Raw genomic sequence first — 17029 nt, forward strand, 5'->3', positions numbered from 1 at the left:
TCTTTGATGGTGCGGTTTTTATACCTTCTTTGGATACGACAAAGCCAAGGTATTCAACTTCAGATTTAAAAAAATTTGATTTTTCGACAGAGACTCTCATGTTTGCATCGAGCAGTTTCCTAAGAACACAGTCGATATGTTTTACATGATCCTCTTTGGTTTCTGAAAAAACAATAACGTCATCAACATAAACGTAACATGTTTTGCCTATTTCATCTCTTAGTATGTCATCTATCGCTCTTTGAAACATACTAGGAGCATTCTTTAGTCCAAATGGGAGACGGCAAAACTCGTACTTTCCGTTATTTACAGAAAATGCCGTTTTTTCCCTATCTCTTTCCGCGAGTTCAATTTGATGAAACCCGGATTTCAGATCTAAAGTGGTAAAGTACTTTGCTTTACCTAAATTTGATAATATCATTGTTACGTTCGGAACGGGATACTTATCACTAATTGTTTTGGCATTAAGCTTCCGAAAATCTATAACGAGACGTTTGTTTCGGTTGCCTAGATTATCGACACCTTTTTTGTCGACTACCCATACTGGGCTATTAAATGGTGACCTTGAAGGTCGAATTATACCATCCAGGGACGTACGCAGGATTTCATTTCGGGGGGGGCACAACTTGACCAAAAATCATGGAAAATTCAAATGTTGTGTAGCGTTACGTAAAGCTATTTTAAGGGGTTATGGCCACTTATAAGCATGAGAAAAGCCATTTTCATGCATTTTTTATAAAAGAAATCTATTAAACCTTAAGTTACCTTCTATTTTTTTTTTTGAAAAATCGTACATTCAAATGCCCTCTTATAAAGCACTGTTTTTACTAAAGTAGTTTTCGGTACCCACTGTAGTTTGAAAAAGAATAAACCGATCAGCATATATTTTTGTGGGATCATTACGAACCTAATAATCTTGTCCATTATCGAAAAGGAATTAAAAAAATCAATTTTTAAAAATTTTGAACAGTTAAAATCAAAATTTCGATTTTAACAAAAACAAAACACTGTACAAAATTGATATTTTTTCTGACTCCGTCAGCAGTTTTTTTCGGTTAAGCACATGATTTATGTGTACAATAGTCCCACAAAAACATATAAAGTGCCACTTCGAGGAAACGACGTTTTTAGTTTCTATGCTACATACAAAACACAATAAATGTTTCCCTTCGAAAGCTCATATCTCGGTAAATTTTTGTCCGATGGACTGGAAATTTTGGCACATATTCTATTGTATATTTTTTATATGAAATAATGGTACAAAGTATATAAATTCAATAGAAAGAATTCACAATATTTAGTCCCAATTTACATTAGGCGAGTTTACTTGCGGCAGGTCTCAGTTTGTAGAAGAGACACGTAAGGGGTATGGAAGTGGAAAAAAATTGCTCGTACCGGAAATTTTCAGGATATTCCTTTTATATTTTTCATTTTTGACATTATTTTCATTGTTTTGAAAACAAAACTTGCAGAAACAGAATTGCCTGTATAAACGCAAGAGGCAAGTTTAAAAGAGAACAAGAAAAATTGCCGCAAGAAAAATCGTTTAATGTAAATTGGGACTAAGGATACAATTTTAAATATTTGCAGAGTAGGATATTTAGAATTGAAAATAGACAATATCGGGAGACGTTCGGTAATGTCGCCATGTAAAATTTATTGAAGTATATTTAAGTTTTTAATCATACAGGTCCACGTTATGGTTTATCGCAGAAATTTACAACAACAAAGAATTGCCGTTGTCTTTGCTATAGCAAGATTTTCACTATTTCGATGATCTTAGCCTAATTTTTAAGAATATCGGCTGTCGTTGTCGTTGATATGTTTCCAAATGAAAACATTAAGAAAAATTTAACAGTTTTGGAGATATGGTATGAAATGTATACAAATTATGGAATTTGTAGATATATTATAAAATTTATTTTATTTTTTAATTTCTCCAAATATTTTATTTTGGCCCTTATCTACAAATTTGCTGCAAAGGTCAGAAGAAGATTTGCATTGGTTTCAGAGATATAGCCCCGAGTTGTTTAAAAAGTCGATATTTAACAATGTTTAGATGGGGCCATAAAATCCAAGCTGTATCTGACTCAACAAAACGGAACTAGGGCTTTCGTACTTTAGGTCTGTACTTTCAAAAAATCCTCACTTCAAATTATTTGCACAAGATTACCTTAAAAATGTTGCACAGTGTTATTTACCGAAAGAGATAGAATCTGATACCAGGATTATTTTTACTTTTAATATTATGTTACAAAAGAAGTGTTATAATTTGTTTTCTTAATTGTACGATTAGAAGTTTTTGGACTCGATGACAAACACTTTGATGGACTTAGTTCTATATAGTTTTGACAAATAACAATCGATCCTTATTGAACCCCACATAATTATTCACTAATATTTATTTGAGAGACACTCTTCTCGATAGTTACCGCGCCCATAAGCTTTTCAGTTGGCCACCGTAGTATTTAGAGCTTTGTCAGGTAGCATAAAGTTGTCCACAAAAAGTAGGATATCGCTGTAAACAAGACTACAAAATGTCCAAAGAATCATCGAACAGTCTTTAAACTGCAGTTATGTTAGACTTGTATTAGAGACCTGAAGATGTTGTCCAAACATATTCTCTTGGACCTTGATGTACTTTTGGAAGTAATCTTGCGAACCATATTAGGTTCGATTTTAGACCGAATCGGTTAGTCCCTTCGACCATTTTAGTGAAAATTTTTGAACTTTTATGGCGGAGGTACCGATGTGACTTAAATTTAATTTGGACAAAACATTACGAGATCCATAACTTGGACCGAGAGTTATCATGAGTTCCAACCTGTCAGACAAACAGAGATACAGACGGACGGACGGTGGTAAGTACTTCCATCTTGGCTGAAACGAATATCGTCCAAACATATGTGAAGTCTTAAATCATTATTTTGATGAAATCTATACGATACAATCCTAGTGTATATAATCTCGTAATCTAAAGTCTGAGGTTACAATTACACTTCGGTGATGATAAGTATAAACCAAGTGACGCACAAAAATTAATTTGTCTTCATTATTTTCTCATACTGTTTAGCAGCAAATTTGTCTAAAACAGAATAACAAAATTTTGGCGATGGCATTAAAACAAATTTCTAATTGGCTTTCAATATGTAGTCCCCGAAGGACCGACCTTCATACATTTTATTCAATAGATTTTTTTATATATTTCCATTCCCACAATACTGAACTCGTTATTTTTGTTATAACCGGATGAGTTTTAAGCCTCGAGAGCTCTATACAGTTCGAATAAATAGTAGACATGGGGTATATTCATTAAAGAATTAGCATTTGATAGTGGTATGATATGACATGAAGAAGTAATTCAGATTTCATTGGAAGTTTCTCTCAAAAACAGCTTACAAACAAAATTTTTTAAAATATTTTCTTACAAAACTTGTTAATGATGTATATTTTCTGTTCAGAAACTTAAGAAAATATAAGTTTTAATTTGAAATCTTCAAATATACAAACATTTTTATGAGAAAAAAATATAACAACTAGTTACAGTAGCTTAAAAGATTTTGTTCGACCAAACCATTTCGGCCGGGCCCCCCGTGCCCCCCCCCCCCCCCTGCGTACGTCCCTGGAGAGTTATAATGGGCTCGAGCCATACAGACTGACGGACGGACGAACTGGGATAAATCGAGTCCAAATTGTAACCCGGGTTACATTTTTATCATTAGCCTAACAGCTGAGGTTACAATATCATGGTGCTCTTGAACCAAAGTTAAACCGGGAAGTTCTTGCGAATTCTGCAACAGCAATATTCATAGACGAGAAAAATCCAAAAAAATCGCTGGAGGGATTTTTAAATAAATCGCGGTCAAAGTTCGCATTTTTAGGTTTTCGCGACCTTGCCTTGGAAACTGCAAGTCCTATCGAAACGGGGCTAAGGAAAATGTTTTAGCTTTGAAAATTGGTTCCTCGGTTGTACCATTGTTGTCATGACATTGTTTTATAAGGAGACGATACAGTCAGTGAAATGTCCCAACTTGAATTTCTATATCTCAAAAATAGTAAAACGTTGGAAAATATCATAAAAGAACAAGAATTTTCACTGCTACAACATTTTCTTTAATTCCATTTGGATAGGGCTTGTGGTTTTCCAGCAAAATGGTCAAAACCTGAAAAACCCTAAAAATGCGTTTTTATACCCTCCACCATAGTATGGAGGGTATATTAAGTTTGTCATTCCGTTTGTAACACATCGAACTAATCATTTGCCACCCTATAAAGTATATATATTCTTGATCAGGATAAAATTCTAAGACGATCTAGCCATGTCCGTCTGTCCGTCTGTCTGTCCGTCTGTCCGTCTGTTGTAATCACTCTAGCGTCCGAAATAATTGAGATAGAGTGCTGAAATTTTGCACCCGAGGGTCTTTTTTCCATAGGCAGGTCAAGTTCGAAGATGGGCTATATCGGTCCACTCTTTGGTATAGCCTCCATATAACGGTACCTCCGGATTTGAGGTATTTTGACGTTCTTCGCCACATTTGCGGACCGAATTAGCTATAATTTGACACTTAGGGTTCCTAGTGATCAACAAACTTATATCCCAAAGGATATGGGCATAGGCCCATGTTTTGATATAGCCCCCATATATCGGTACCTCCCGATTTTCGGTATTTTGAGAATTTTAGCTACAATTTTTAACCGAACTAGCTGTAATTTGCCATTTGAGGTTCTCAGTGGTCGCCTAATATCTCCACCAAACATCGTCAACATAGGTCCATGTTTTGGTATAGCCCCCATATAACGGTACCTCCCGATTTTCGGTATTTTGAGAATTTTAGCCACAATTTGTGACCGAACTATCTTCAATTTGACATTTGAGGTTCTCAGTGGTCATGAAACATCTCCACCAAACATCGTCAACATAGGTCCATGTTTTGGCATGGCCCCCTTATAACCGTACCTCCCGATTTTCGGTATTTTTAGAATTTTAGTTACAATTTTTAACCGAATTAGCTGTAATTTGACATTTGAGGTTCTCAGTGGTCATGAAACATCTCCACGAAACATCGTCAACATAGGTCCATGTTTTGGTATAGCCCCCATATATCGGTACCTCCCGATTTTCGGTATTTTGAGAATTTTAGCTACAATTTTTAACCGAACTAGCTGTAATTTGCCATTTGAGGTTCTCAGTGGTCATGAAACATCTCCACGAAACATCGTCAACATAGGTCCATGTTTTGGTATAGCCCCCATATATCGGTACCTCCCGATTTTCGGTATTTTGAGAATTTTAGCTACAATTTTTAACCGAACTAGCTGTAATTTGACATTTGAAGTTCTCAGTGGTCATAAAACATTTCAAAAAGAACATCGTCCACATAGGTCCATGTTTTGGTATAGCCCCCATATAACGGTATCTCCCGATTTTCGGTATTTTGAGAATTTTAGCTGCAATTTTTAACCGTACTAGCTGTAATGATCGGTATTGTGAGAATTTTAGCTACAATTTTGTCTATTCAAAAATAATCGTCAATATAGAGCCATGTTTTGGTATATCCCCCATATAACAGTACCTCCCGATTTTCGGGAATTTTCAGTGGCCACGAAATTTCTTCACAAAAATTCGTCAACATGGGTCCATTTTTGAGGGTCTACATTGTTTTGATGAAACTACCCTCAATTTGACTCTTGAAGTTCCCTGCAGCTATAAAACTTTTCCGCCAATAAATTTAAAGATAGGTTGACTCTTTGATATAGCCCCGTTGGTGGTACCTTTCACCTAGCTGAACACATTTTTTTAGATTAGATTAGATAACACTGTGCAACAAAATGGAGGTGAAAGTCTGGGGCACGGAAAATTCCTCTTGGGGAAAAAAGACCTTGGTGAGTATATTATGAACCCCGAAGGACAGATCCGCAGTGAGTCGAACTTCCGCGTTGATGAAATTTTTGTTAGAGACCCTGTGGGCCATCAGGAATTAGCGTTATATCTTTGTTCACTGTTGCTTAAGTGCTCTACAAAAACAACAAACAAAGATATAATGCTAATTCATGATGGCTTACAGGGTCTCTTGCAAAAACTTCATCACGCCATAACGCGGAAGTTCGACTCACGGCGCATCTGTCCTTCGGGCTTTTTCTGTCACCAAGGGCTTTCATCTCCAAAGGAATTATCTCTGCCCCAACATTTGTGTTCACAGTGTAGTTTAAGCAATAGTGGGAGGCAGTAGGATTCTATCCATTGTCGAAAAGTTGTTCCACCTTAAATTGTGAAAGGACCCTAATTATTCCATTTTATTTAAGACTATTTTATGGTGGAGGGTATAAAAAGTTCGGCCTGGCCGAACTTAACGGCTTTTTACTTGTTTTTCATCTATAAACCCAGGTGTAAGCTTCATTCGGTTATAGTTGATTCAAGCGCACCGTTATATACAATGCAAATAACAGCAGATTTTAATTTTAATACAATACCAAATAACCAAAGTTTGAGCATTAATTTCGTTTACGGTTGCTTTCAGCTACGAATTTGTTACTGATAGGAAAAAATTCAGATGGGCATGCTTTTTATAGCAGATATCATCACTTTATGATGCATAACAATAAATTTTTCTCCATTATTTTCTCCCACTATTTAGCAATAAGTTAATATGAAATAGGAATACAAAATTTTGATACAGGCAGTATATCAATTTGCTAATTGGTTTCCCTTGATATGTCGTACATATTGTCCAATAGCACTTCATTTATGTACTTCTAATCCACACAATAATGAATTTTAAATCCTTTTGAATGCGAATTCCAAAACACAGGCATGTCATAAGGGAGGAATTCAGTTTTACTGGAAGTTTCTCTCAAAAAGCGTATTTAAACAAAAAAAAAAATTCAATATTTCTTCAGACAACTTGTTGATAAAGTACATTTTCAGTACAGAACCTTCTGAACAATATCAGTTTTCATTTGAAATTTCAAAGACAAAAATTATTTTAGAGAAAAAATCGTAATAATTTGTTAAAGTAGCTCAAAAAATTTTGTCGGACCATACCATTTCGGGGGGGGCCCGGGCCCCCCGTGCCCCCCCCTGCGTACGTCCCTGATACCATCTGCCAACAATTTTTTTATTTCTGAATTTACGAATTCAGATACACCCATTGGGTATGGATATAGTTTAGAATAAATAGGTTCTTCGTTCTCCATGTTAATGGTAGCAACGATATTTGTATTATAAGGTAGTGCTTCTTTAGGATCAGCAAAAACCTTTATTCGTTTTTTTAACATTTTCTGAAAATCCGCCTTAATTGCGAAAGGCACATCAATTTTATCGACGTCTATAAAATTAACATCTTTACATTCAAAAAATTCAATTAGTTCAGAGCCAGAATTATGTAGGATAAATCCTTTTTTTAAATCAATGTTTGCATTGATTTTCTTTAATAGGTCTAAGCCCACAATTCCATCAAATGTTGTTAGAGTTGGCAAAATGAAGAATGTAGAGTTCATGCCGAATAAATTTACAAAACATTTTTGTTTAATAGGAGTTTGTCCGTTGACAGAGTGAACTGAAAAAGGAGTACTTACGGGAATTATAAGCTTCAGTTCATTGAGAGGTTTTATATAATTTTTTGAAGCACCAGTGTCAATTAATAGGCGTATTGGTTTCCCTGCTATCGTCCGCCTTATGAACGGTAGTAGGGACCTGCCTCTAAAAAATTTACATAGTCACGGTCTTCATTTATTTCATCGTTTATGTCTCCACATTCGGATTGAGCTATGTCACAATAGTGTCCCGCCTGCTCTTCTCCTGAATGGGATTCTGGAATCATATTATTCACTTTTTGAAATTTTGGGCCCGTACTTCGGCCAGACCCAGCTTGACGCTTAAATGGTTGTCTGTGAGAAGTTTTACCGTTACCATAATTGGTCGGTTGTCTGAATTTAGACGAAGTTGGGTCCAAGTCCATGTCCTCTATTTGATCTCTAGCCTGTAAATTAGCATCACCACCATTTTCGTAATGTGGATTTTTCTGTTTATGATAGTTTTGTTGTTTATAGTTCCAACCACTATCAGACGGTTTTCTTGGCTGAATTTTTTTTGAGGTTTCAGACCTTAACTTTTTTTCATCATTCCTATTCGCAAACGATGTGGCAAAGACGTATCTTTCGTGATTCGCCTCTACCTCCTGCGCTAAGGCTAGAGCTGACGGAAGATCAGCAGCGCGGGCTGAGAAAAGCACATCGCAGAGAGGTTTCCTCAATCCGGAAACAAATACTCTGAGTGCATCCTGTCTATATTTGTTATTCATGGCCAAAGCGAGAGTTTTGTCGTAACTCATAATTGTTTTATTGGTTAATAACGACAGTTTCTTCTCTACTTCGTCATAAAATTGAATCACTGACTGTTCGCCTTGTCTGAGGGTACTTAGTTCTTGTTCGATTAGATGAATTGGTTTTTTATCTGAATATGTAAAATCTAATCTAGCTATGATCGCTTTAAAATTTAGCACAGTGTTGAATGATGCTAATACAGCATCTGCTGACCCCCTAATTTTGTTCCTAATAATGCAGACCGCTTGGTAGTGTTTTGAACTACCATCGTATTTTTCGAAGACTTTATACGCGTTATGTGCCGCTTGTCTCCACGAAACATAGTTTTCGATTTTCCCGTCAAATTCGGGCAAAGATTTGATAATATCAAGTGATTCATCACACGTTATTGATGAATAAATTTTTACGTCTTCGTATGGTTTCACATCTGTTTGCCCTACTGAAATGGACGATAATTTTTTTGTTAACTCGTCGACTTTTTTGTCGACTTCTGTTTTATATGCCAGAATCGCTGTACGTACAGCGGATTCTATTAATGCAGTCATTTCTTCACTGTTCATATTGTCTTTTCAAACAAAAAATTGTTACGACTATAACAAGATCTAAATCACTGTGTTTGTTTTTTTTTTTGGCACAAAGATAAAAATGTTTTAAACACGCACTACACTTTGTTTTTTCTTAAATATTAAGTTCTTAATATATTCACCAGTTTTGGACACAATTTTGAAATTTAATGAGTGACACACTTACATGACTTTATGTTGTTTAAAAAGAGTAAATCCTTATATTTTTCAGCAAGTTTTAAGCGGGGTCTCTTAATCCAGCAAGTTTTAAGTAAGGCTTCCTTCCAGTAAATATTACTTTCAGTAAGTATTACGTTATTTAAAAAGAGTAGATCCTTAGATTTTTCAGCAAATTTTAAGCGAGGCCTCTTAATCCAGCAAGTTTTAAGTAAAGCTTCCTTTTTCAGCAAAATTTAAATTTAAGATGATAGATCTCTTTTTTTTAGATCTTTATATTCGTAGGACTGATTTAAACTGATAGATCTCTTTTTTTAGATCTTTATATTTGTAGGGTTGAACCCGGTTGGGCGCCAGTTAACAATAAAAGACTTCTTCGTCTTTTGGTGAGCTTAAATAAACTGTTTCTTTATTGAAATCCAAAAACTTATTCTACTTAAACTACTTAAGTTATAAAAGACAAAAAGTGCTGACACCATGATCACGCCACCAGACGTAACACGACTCCATCAATGTAGCCTAGCAAGAACACAACACAGCCAAGCAAGCAACAATGTTGTTTGTTAGTTCGGCAGGGATGTGCTAACTTATACATACATCACGGATCGCATCAATGAAAATGGTCGACTATATTCGATTATAATCGGTTTTCGGCGGTTAACGAATAATCGAAAATCGACTTTTAGTACATTCTCAAATAATCGACTAACCGAAAATCGAGTTTTAAGTTTTTCACGAAAACCGTATAATCGAAAAACCGATTATTGCATTCAACTGCGTATCCCTAATCTCGACGCGATTACCCGAATTCGAGATGTGTGTCCGTCCATCTGTCCGTCCATTAAAAATTGTACGCACGCTACAGGCCGCAATTATGAACCAATCTTCACAAAATTTTGGAGGTCGGGTTCAGACCAGAATAACCCCCTATACTTTGTGGCAGCGATTGTGAAATATTTACGACAGAGATGTAGCCTGCAATTTAACGTGATGATCAGATAATATTTAGCGGGTTAAATTGACCAGAACTTTTGAGTGAAATTTGGTAAAGTTGTTAGTAAAATGACTATACCCAGCAAACCAAATGTCGGATGTCCGACATATCGAAACAATTTCGGAAGCAAAATCGTTCAGATTTCGTATCGATTTCTATACGACTTTTCGTAGGGGAATTTGTTCAGATTTCGTTCCGATTTCGCAGAAAATGTCGGAAGTAAATTTCCCTTCGAATTTGCTAATGTTTTTCTTCCGATTTCGTTACGAATTCGGATCGATATGTCGGAAACAATTTTCCCTTCGCACAACAACCACCTTTTGTATATATCTAACAAGTAACATTTTAGTTTGTTGTCGAAAAACAAAATGGTTGGTTATAAAATTCGCATATACATTTTTTAAATATTTTAAATATAAATGCAACATATAATAATTCAAGCTAGTGCTGATAGACTCAACATATTCGTACACAAAGTTTACATTGTTCTACTATAACTACAAAATGATAATAATAGTGAAAATCATTAGATATCTTTGAAATTATAATCTTCCAATAAAAAAAAAAATTATCAATAAAAAAGAGGCATCAGAGAAAAATTTTTTCCTTCTATAATCATACGAAATTATTCCAAAATTGTTCAGAAACCTTTACGAAAATTCGGATTGTACCTCAGATTTTCATACGACATTATTCCGAAATCGTTCAGAAATCTGTACGAAAATTCGGATGAAGAAATTCGAATTCCGAATTTCCCAAGGATTTTCTTCCGATTTCGTTGCGAATTCTGACCGAAATCGATCCGATTTCGCTCCGACATTTCGTTCCGAAATTATGTCAACCACTTCATACAACTTTCGTTAAGATATCGTTACGATTTCGGATCAGATATCGGACGTAACGTCCGAAATTTGTTCCGATTTCGTTACGATATCGGTACGATTGGTTTGCTGGGTATCTATATTCCTGGAAACTATGTAAAACCAATGTAAATTATATTTAAAAGAGGAACGCTTGTCCTTTCCAATGATGCTAATTATGTTGATGTACGTGGTCAGATAATAGAGTTACAACCTAGTATATGCAGGGATCCATCAGTTTTAATTGTGGGTAGTGTAACCTTAACCACGCTAGAGATCGCAGTTATAGCTCAATTTTAAATTGAATACTCAATACTTCAAAAAATTTATCTTTTTCATTGATCGAATCGGATAAAGCCACCAAAAGCGATTTTTAAATACGTTTGGTATTTTTTTTTATTCTTAGTACAAATTTTTAATTTTTTAAGAAATATGTATTTATATGTAGCCAAAATGGTCCATCTCTCCATTACGAAATAATTAAAATAATATATAACGTCCCAGCAGATATCGTAACGAAATCGGAACAAATTTCGGACGTTACGTCCGATATCTGATCCGAAATCGTAACGATATCTTAACGAAAGTTGTATGAAGTGGTTGACATAATTTCGGAACGAAATGTCGGAGCGAAATCGGATCGATTTCGGTCAGAATTCGCAACGAAATCGGAAGAAAATCCGTGGAAAATTCGGAATTTGAATTTTTTCCTCCGAATTTTCGTACAGATTTCTGAACGATTTCGGAATAATGTCGTATGAAAATCTGAGGTAGCTTCCGAACTTTCGTAAAGATTTCTGAACGATTTTGGAATATTTTCGTATGATTATCGAAGGAAAAAATTTTTCTCTGATGCATCTTTTTATTGATAAATTTTCTTCGTTATGTTTTTATTGGAAGATTATAATTTCAAAGATATCTAATGATTTGCACTGTTGTTATTATTTTGTACTTATAGTAGAACAATGTAAACTTTGTGTACGAATATGTTGAGTCTATCAGCACTAGCTTCAATTATTATATGTTGAATTTATATTTAAAATATTTAAAAAATGTATATGCGAATTTTATAACCAACCATTTTGTTTTTCGTCAACAAACTAAAATGTTGCTTGTTAAATATATACAAAAGGTGGTTGTTGTGCGAAGGGAAATTTGATTCCGACATATCGATCCGAATTCGTAACGAAATCGGAAGAAAAACATTAGCAAATTCGAAGGGAAATTTACTTCCGACATTTTCTCCGAAATCGGAACGAAATCTGAACGAATTCCCCTACGAAAAATCGTATAGAAATCGATACGAAATCTGAACGATTTTGCTTCCGAAATTGTTCAGATATGTCGGACATCCGACATTTGGTTTGCTGGGGTGTCACAATCATACATACATACGGCCCCGTCCGACTATAGCCCTCTTTTACTTGTTTTTTTTTTTTTTTTTTCCTTTAAAGGAAGTAGGAACCTCCAAATGGATCACCCTTTACATATCGTAATATTGAGTTATATGCCATATTTAACTTTTCACGACTCAAAGAGTCACAATTTCCAAAGAGTTCGCTTCCGTATAGCAAACCAAAATGGGTTTATCTAAGAGAATTCGAATTTTAAGTGGTCTGTACGAATGCGTAACCTGAGTGTACGTAATTTAGCGCATGTCTGTCCCACGACTGTGTTTATGTGATATGACCAACTGTGTGAATTATTAAACATTATCCCTAAATTTTTGGCAGTGGGTACAACTTCGACCTTTTCATTGTTAACATATACCTCAAGATTTGGCAAAGATATTTTTTATTTTTGTGTATCATTAAACATTTCGATTTACTAGGATTTAGGAATAGACAATGTGCTTTGGCCCATTCACATACATTGTGCAGTTCACTGTTTAGTTTAACAATGGTCTGACTAATGTCATTCAGATGGCTGCCCAAGAAAATTGGAACATCGTCTGCATACATTTGTATTCAACTGTGAACTAGTTGGACAAGGAGATAATTGGCATACATTGAAAAAAAGAAGTGGACCAACAATAGATCTTAGAGGAACTCCTTTTCCTACTGCTAATTGTTGCGAGTTCGATGACCCCAGTTAAACCGATTGAGTTCTTTAGTGAGGTACGACATTATAAGTTTTGTTGTAGTAAAGCGGAAAAATTTTCGTAATTTTGAAACATAGATTTTGGTGGTCGACTATGTCGAACGCTTTTGAATGATCTAGGAGAACTAAAAAAACTTACCTTGTTGTCATCAATATCAACTCTAATGGATTAAGAAACTTCTAACAGCGCTGTAATGCAACTGTGGTTAGTTCTAGAACCAGATTGCACATCAGTTAACAGGGATTATCGTTGGAGATACTGAGAAATTTGCTTGTGAACGATTTATTCGAAAATTTTCGAAAGATAGCACAGAATTGCTATAGGTCTATATTCTTTATTTGTTTTGGGCACCCAGATCATTTTTGCATGTTTCCAATCGTTTGGATAACTGCTAGAAGTAGGAATATTATTAAAAAAGTGGGTTATGAATGCTATAATACGAGGAATGAGTATTCGTATAAATTTTGGGACCTATAGCGTTAGACTTAATATGTGTAAAACATTGCAAGACTGAATCACAAGAGACAAAGCGAAACTCAAAATCGCCTTCACCAAGTGTTTTATTGCATCATCATTAGAATAAAATGATTGATCGGCTTGTGCTGTTGGTATGCTAGAAAATATTGTATTGAGTACTTCGTGGTCTTCGTGACAATGTCCAATGTCGTTAGTTTTAACAATACCGATAGTCTTAATAATTTTCCAATTACGTTAAGAATATTTAAATTCTTATGTCCTGTTTTATTTGTTAAAGAAATGTGATACAAAATAATATGAACATATCATAACAAATAAAGTTCATGTAGAACATAGGGCGGTAACAAATTCTCTCCATCTTCTTCTATCGTTAGCGATACTTTTGACTTGATTCCATGTCTTGTTGAGGGCTTCGTATTCTCTCTTAACGCATCTGATCCACGTCATTCGGGGTCGACCTGGGCTTCGGTGTCCCTGAGGATTCCACTGCAAAGCTGACTTCGTGATGTCATTATCGGGACGCCTTAAAATGTGTCCAATCCAAGTCCATTTTCGTTTCTTGATTTCCTCCTCGACTGGGATATTATTTGTAATAGTGAGCAGCTCATTAGTTGATATTACATTCGGCCAGTATATGTGGAGGATACGTTTAAGGCAGCCATTTATGAACGTTTGGAGCTTTTTCATATTCGACTGGGTGGTACCCCACGTTGATGAGCCATATAGCAACACTGATTTCACGCTGCTGTCGAAAATGCGTAATTTTGTTTTGCGACTAATGTTATTAGATCGCCATGTTTTATGTAGGGCTTGGAAAGCTGCTCTGGCTTTGTTTATACGGGCCACAATGTCGTCTTCAGAGCCACCATGTGCAGATATGACGCTTCCGAGGTAGCAAAATGTATTGACGTCTTCGATGTTAATGCCATTAACGGTTAGTGGTGTTGTAACACTGGTCCCGATTCGCATAAGTTTTGTCTTTTTTATGTTAATTTTGAGGCCTATACTAGATGCATTGATAATAAGCCTATTTAGTATTTTTTGGATGTCTTCAAAACGGTGGGCCATGAGACAAATATCATCGGCATAGTCAATATCGTTTAGGCGATTGTTGAGGTTCCACTGTATGCCACATGGGGCCTCGCTGTTTGTTTTGTTCATAACAAAGTCCAGCATTAACAGGAATAACGTTGGTGACAAAATGCATCCCTGTTTAACTCCGGCTGTAGTCATAAAGGGTGAACTTTCTGCTGTATTAAAACGCACACGACATGTCGAATTTCTGTAGAGTTCACGAATGAGGAGTATTATTTTGTCCGGAATACCATTTAGGGAAAGGATTTCCCACAGTGCATCACGTGATATGGTGTCGAATGCTCTTTCAAAGTCGACGAAAAGTAAGTAGAGATGTGCATTGTACTCCTTTGATTGCTCGATGATAATTCGAAGTGTGTTGATATGGTCGGCGCAAGATCTGCCGGTGCGAAACCCTGCCTGTTCGCATCGCAGTATTGATTCCACAGCTGGGCGTATCCGGTTTAGCAGTAGCGATGCCATGAGTTTTGCAATAGAGTTGAGTAAAGTGATGACTCGCCAATTCTTACATTCCTTCAAATCACCTTTTTTGGGAATTGTAATTATGACTCCTTCTTTCCATGCGTCTTGAATTTTCGATGTTGTCCATGCAGTGCGTATAATAGGAAAAAGGGCATCTACTAGTGATGGAGCGCCATATTTTAGCAGTTCAGCTGGTATGTTATCAGGGCCACTGGATTTACCATTTCTCAGAGACTCAAGAGCTGATTTTATTTCATCCCGAGTTGGTGGGTGGGTTGCGATGTCCCGTCTTTGGTTTCGTCTTGAGGGTGTTGGGAGTGGCTGGTAGTTTTGGGATGTTGTGGAATTTTCGGAGAAGAATTCACACCATCGATTAAGTTGTTCGTCTGGTGTTGTGAGTTCGGCTCCGTTTTTGTCTCTGATCGATGCAGTACTTCTTATGTTGTTGCCACTTAGTTTTTTTTATTGTTGCATATACTTGGCGCATGTTCCCAACATTCGATGCTTGTTCAGCTTCATCTGCGATTTTGTTAAAGTATACTTCACGGTCTAAGCGCGCAAGTTTTTTAACATTGTTTGCTGTTATTCTATATTCAAACTTTGCTACGGTCCTTTCCTCGTTAGTCTGCGCTGCTTCAATACGATTTTTTTGATTTTTCCGTTTCTGAATTTCGGCCCATGTTGTATCAGTTATCCACGGTTTTCTTCTATTAACAGCGCGGCCAAGTACGGTCTGTGCACTTCTGTTACATGCATCGACTATCGTCTGCCATGAGCCATCACGTCGTCCTCCGTTGCTTAGTTCTGTACTCAGTGCGGTGTTATATGCTTCGACAGTACTCTGATTTTGCAAACGGTTAATGTTATATTTGCGACCCTTTTTTGTCTTTTGAATTGCAGCTGGCCGAAGGCGAAAGACTCCTACCAAGAGCTGATGGTCGCTATCGATGTCCGCACCGCGCCTTGTCCTCACATCCATTAAAGAACCCACAAACAGCTTACTTATTATAATATGGTCAATCTGGTTTCTTGTCCTTCCGTCTGGAGATTGCCATGTATATTTGTGGATATTTTTGTGGATGAACTTGGTACCACCAATGTAGAAATTATGCCGTGCACAAAAGTCTATGAGTCTGTCTCCATTATCGTTTTTTTGACTGCATAAACCATTTGTTCCCATTACTGCTTCTATGCCGGCATTAGTATTACCAACTTTGGCATTAAAATCACCCATGAGAATTTTAATGTCGCCGCCTGGGAGTGAGCTTATGGTAGCGTCAAGCTGGGAATAGAAATCATCTTTCACAGATTCATCATCTGGTTCCGTAGGGGCATAACATTGTATTATAGCAATCTTCCGAAATCGTGAGTTTAGCCTAGCTACTATAATACGGTCTGAAATGGGTTTGTAGTCGATGAGACAATTGCTAGTTTTAGGCGTTAAAAGTATTCCAACTCCATTGATACGGTTACTATCATTTCCAGAGAATAGGAGTTTGAAGCCAGAGAATGTCACGAAGGGGGGCTCACTTTTAGGCCATCTTACTTCACTTAAGCCAAGAACAGATAGCTTGTAAGTATCCATTTCACGACATGCTTGTTCCAATCTAGATGGTTCAGAGAGTGTTCTCACGTTCCATGTACCAATCATAATCCGTTTCTTGAAAGCAAGGGTCGTCATCATAGGGCTGTTGTTTGAATTTGAATTTGTTAACGTTTCTGTAATCAAGTTTTTTTTTAAGATGTGCGGCTGATTGGGCCACAGCATCCGAATTTAAAGCTGAACTAAAGTCGGTTCGGTTTTTGCGGAATTAATGAATACGTTAACAATTTTCCGCGCTCTTCAGAATTCATCGTGTAGCTCCGGTGTTTGGAATCTTTTCCACCTATAATACACTTCATCCCTGTTCTTTATGGCATTTTTAATATGGGCGTTAAACTATGGATTAGTGTTCGTATTGGTTCGCTTGGTTTTAAT

The sequence above is a fragment of the Musca autumnalis genome, unplaced genomic scaffold (genome assembly GCF_047663935.1).
Source record: "Musca autumnalis isolate F117 unplaced genomic scaffold, ASM4766393v1 scaffold_1, whole genome shotgun sequence".
Classification (NCBI taxonomy): Eukaryota; Metazoa; Arthropoda; class Insecta; order Diptera; family Muscidae; genus Musca; species Musca autumnalis.